We start from the raw sequence: 5,336 nt of genomic DNA, 5'->3' as shown, positions 1-5,336 counted from the left end.
GTTCCCGCAAAACGTGCTCCGCGCTTAAAACACAATTGAGATGAGAAATGAAACTGACTATTATGCGGTTGGACAAGTATAATTATTTCCAGAGGTACAAAAAACAAAGAAACTGTAATGCAGTTGATATAGTACAGTTATCTCATAATTAGCAATTCGAATACTCTAACATTCATTAGCTTAGTGAACTGTTTAATCTTGAAAGTGTGATTTAAAAACGTACAAATTCTAAACGCAATATATAATATAAATAGTAACAGAAAAATCACTTTTAGAATAAGCATAGGAAAACTAACAGAAAATCTTTGAAGTCATTTTATAAAAGATAGGCTAGTACGCTGCTTCAGTTGTTACAGCCACATACAGATATAGATACATGTAATATAACACTCCATATTATATATATATATATAATAAAAACACCTGAATGTTCCAGGTGAATGCAACTATATATATATATATATATATACATTATCGATGTTTACAGCAATGGATAAATATTGTTAATCCATGATATTGTTAGAACATTGGATTCAGTGGAGTTTAGTGGACCGTGTGCAGGTGAAGTTGTCCACCCATTTTGTTTGATAGTCACTATTTATAAGGCATACTACTTTCAAAACAAACAACCAAACAAAAAAAAAAAACGTGTTTCATACAAAAACTAATTTCAGCATACACTAATAAATCAGTTTTTCCCAAAAGAATTTATATTCTTATATTAGCGGTAATATATGTTAGGCTTTTTAAAAATAGTGAAGCGATTATTCTATCTATGAATTAAACGAAAGTCAATATGATTTGTTGTATAGAAAGTTGTTTCAGGATCTATATTTTCTGTTAAATGTTTATATGTATATAATGATATTTAAGACATAACAAAGTCTTGACAGACTTGAATTATCGCAAGTAAGATTTGTTCGTTCGTTAATAAAGACAAAACTGTATTATGGGCTATTTGTGCTGTGCCCACCATTGGTATCAAAATCAGATTTTTAGAGCTATAAGCCTTCATACTTACTGCTAAGCTGCTGGGGGCAACAAGTAAGGGACTTTATTGTTGGATTTAAAAGCCATGAGCTCAACAACGATTGCTACATTATTAGATTTTAATATAATTTCTTGAAAATTGATATCTAAGGCTACGTTTGTCTACACAAAATTGTGTTATTACTTAAAGCTGCTAATTTATTAAAGATTTTAAGGTGATAGCTTTGGCTATAAAGTGAAGTAACAATTCGTAATTCTTAATGAGAAGCGATTAAAGTGGCTAAAATCGCAAACAAATAAAATATATGATTAACGTAGTATTATTTCTGCCTGAATAGCCTAGTATTTACAAAATGTTGTAAGATGACTTTTGAAATTATAACAGTTTTAAAACGTTAAAGTACTTCTTCGTGAATTAAGTACACAAAATATACTCAACCTATATTTTACACACTAACTGTGAGTACGCTATAGAGGCGACCTCTCAACTCCTTAGTGTGAATAGTAGACGATAGGGTGCTGCTGCACTATGGTAGTAGTTAACTAAATAATTATAGTAATACTTTTGAACATTTGCGGTAACATTAGTATCCTTATTGCAAAAGTACTTCTTTAAATACAGGACTTCTAGAATAAAACAAAAGAATTATAATCGCAGATACCGAAACCTAAAACTACACTTGTCTTAGGCCTAACATTAGTTAAGCCTATATTCGATAAAGAGATAAATCAACACTAACTTGTGTACTTTTTTTCTTTAGTTTAGTTAGGGCTAAACGTTATGTACTTAATGCTATCAATAAACAAACTTGTGTTATTCTACGAACTTAACGTTAGACCTTTTTAAACACTTTTATAAGCTATTAATATTTTGTTGTACAAAACGTCCACTAAAGTATATTTACATCTGCCTTTTGTTTACATCCGTTGAAATGGAGTGTACACACACGTACATTTAGATAGTAAGATGCGCGCGCATTTTCAGGACCGCAAAAAAACTGAGTATTATTATAATAAATTCTATGCAATGTATGTCTGTCCACCGCGGAAACTCGAACCTCGGATCTTAGCGTTGTAATTATTATGCAATATCCAAGTGACGAAGTGCATGGTCCACTGGGTTCATCATAAAAATGGGCTAGAATTTGAATAGTGAATATACTACTTACTGAATACTGTAGTATTTACTGTTTGTGATTCACGTAGTATTTGTTGTACGTGATTGAGGTTGTATTTGTTGTGTATAATTAACGTAGAATTTACTGTGTGTTAATAGCATAGCTATTTCTGCCTGAATAGCCTAGTATCTACAATATAGGTTAACGTAGTAGTATTTATTGTGTGTTAATAGCGTAGCATCCTGTTTTTCAAAAATTAATATTTTTTGTTACTTCCAGGACTTGGCTTTTTGTTGCCACATTTTTAACCAGAATTACGTCTTGCATTATCCAGAATTGAATCAAAATTACACAAACAAAAATAGTAAAAGAGCCCTTCTAACGGATATGTTTGTAACATGTAGTTACTTATTGCTGATTTTCTTACGAAGAGCGCTTTTCACCTGGCCATGTCGGGCCCCTTGGGAAAGCTCTGAATTCCTAAGTTGGATTGAAATACTTGCGATACCACAAAGTATTCTCCACACTTTATTTGTTTGTTTGAAGTTAAGCACAAAACTACACAATGGGCTATCTGTGCTCTGTCCACCACGGGTATTGAAACCCAGTTTCTAGCGTTGTAAGTCCGCAGACATTCAGCTGTGCCACTGGGGGACTCTCCACACTTTAAGCGATGGGTGCGCTATAAGAGTGGCAATCACCTTTTTAATGTGGGTGGCAGATGATCAGGTGCTGCATACTGGATTCCTCTGGTCAATAGTTCAAAATTAGGGCCAGCGGCAGGTAGCTTTAGGAGCTTATCCACAAAATACAGCTATACTTTTTAGAGCGCTCGACTCGCAATCTGCGGGTTCGACTCCCCGTCACACCAAACATGCTCGCCCTTTCAGCCGTGAGGGCGTTATAATGTGACGGTCAATCCCAATATTTGGTGGTAAAAAAGTAGCTCAAGAGTTGGCGGTGGGTAGTCTTACACTGCCAAATTAGGGACGGCTAGCGCAGATAGCCTTCGTGTAGCTTTGCGCGAAATTCAAAACAACCAATCTCCCACAGGTCCAACCCACGCATATTTAAAGTGATAGGTAGTTAAGATTAAGAATTCATCAGTTTAAAGCACAGATAAGCAACTGTTATATAAAGGAAAAATCAGAAAAGTTTTTGCTGTTTTATGTATGAAATCCAACTGCAAGAAGACTTTGTCACATTGTTGTTTTTAAAACTGTTTGAAGTAGGGTAAACTTCACTTTTTAATACTAAAGATCTGTGCACACATTCTTATGTAAGCACATTTGAACTTATAAGTCATAGTGTAACGATAACAACCTTTAATTTGAGTGTTACGCTTACCGCAGCTAATGCTTGTGGAGAAAACTACCTCGAAAACATAACACACTTTATAAAGACATGCCAGTAGCGTTTTCCACCTTTTAAAATTTTCTATTTGACAATAGAATACAGTATATTTTCATTATTAAAATTCCATTAAAATTATATTTTAAAGTTAATATTTCTTTCACAAATAGGGGATGAAGGTTTTTTCCAATGGTTGTAATTTTTATTTGTTAAAAATCACACCCCTTGAAATCTCCATTAGGACACGCACCATTAGCGCTTTACGAAACCAGGCATATTTGACTATATGATTTTGACTGTAAGTGTATTCATAACGCCTGAAGACGCTTATTTTCTAACACGTTACATAAAGGAGTGTAACATTACATTAACGTCAATATATTTGGCGACAAATGTTTGACTTCAACTTTCTAAAAGGAAAAGGGCCTTCTGTAATAACTCGAATCACCATTAATCAGTTAAGACTAACACTTATTTATTTTGTATATAGATGAATTCAGTTTCTTTTTGAAGTTGAAGCTTATACCACAATCTTCCAACAGGGGAGCTTTAAATGATAAAACACGAATTCATAACTATATTTGTATCAGACACCCACGATATTAATTAAAACACTGTGATCTAGATGTGATTAGCCACCACAAAATTCCCAAAGACTCTTGATTTATATCATAAACGATGAATGTAAAATTTGGTACACTGTTTTTATAATGACGAAAAAAGTTAATATCAGAATGATATCAGCTGTAGGTACCCAGATACACGAGTCATGACATTCACACTATAAACCAGTTTTATCTTTCGCATTGTTTTTGGATGGTCGAACATTGACACCGGATCGTTCAAGGGTAACATAATAAATAGTGCACGTTTCTATGCTTGAAAACCATTCTAAAATAGTGTAAAATTCGAAAATCTAATTCCTTTTCATTGTTTTCATCAGCGTGGTTGCAAAAAAGAAAAAAAAAGACATTTTGAGAATAGAATCTATAGTAAACTAATGACACTTGCTGGTTTTCTGTTGTACGTTATAGATCTCGCACGATCTCAACCTGCATCACGAGACTATAAGATCAAGGCTTTATCAACTAAACTATTTCTATAACCAATATCCACACCACAGGTGAAGCACAAGCTCTGTTTTTCTGACGAAATATACTAAATGTACTGCTTTTTTTTTTATCAATAAACCATTTCCCGAAAGACAAGCAAAATTATGGTCTTTATTTTTAAACTGTAAGAATTTTCCAGAAACGATTTAAAAATTGATGAAAAAAACAACAACAAAAAACATTGAAGAAATGGCAAGCACTATCTAAAATGGAAAATATGACTGTATTAAGTATAGCTATTTAAAATACAATCCAGGAACTTCAAGAGTATATTATATATTAATAGTTAACCGTTATAAATAGTGTATTACCTCTAATATTTCTCTTTTATATACTCGATTTTGAACTTCTGCTCGGTAATAAATTTCCCTTTGCTCGTCAATAACGAAACGTCTAGTGTTACTTTCCACCGTGACACCAGAGGACGCCACTATGGCATCGCCTTTTGGATTTCTGGCGATATTGTGAACCTGTTTTAGATAAATAAAAATATTCATATAATAATAATAATAATTATAGCAAAAAATATTTATGTTTAAATTACTAAAACCCATTAAATATTTTTGGTAAGAACTAAAGTTTACACCTGGTTCATATGCAGGAAAACATAATTTGATAAGAAGATAAAAAACAAACTCAAAGTATTTTAATACCGAACGTTTTAGATTGTTCGTTATCTTTATTTAGCAGTTAACTATAAAAATACAACAATGATTAAAGGTGATAAACGTTAAAAGGATAATATCAGTTACAAAAACATGAT

At 32.6% G+C, this 5,336-nt stretch overlaps 1 pseudogene; it reads right to left on the bottom strand.

Moving 5' to 3' along the window:
- Window positions 1-4,884: 4,884 nt before the first annotated feature.
- LOC106463663 overlaps window positions 4,885-5,336 on the bottom strand; it is a 119,763-nt pseudogene continuing 119,311 nt past the window's right edge.

This window comes from Limulus polyphemus, unplaced genomic scaffold (genome assembly GCF_000517525.1).
Source record: "Limulus polyphemus unplaced genomic scaffold, Limulus_polyphemus-2.1.2 Scaffold1456, whole genome shotgun sequence".
NCBI lineage: Eukaryota > Metazoa > Arthropoda > Merostomata > Xiphosura > Limulidae > Limulus > Limulus polyphemus.
Note: the sequence above shows the minus strand (reverse complement) of the source record. Positions and strands in the feature narration are given on the sequence as shown.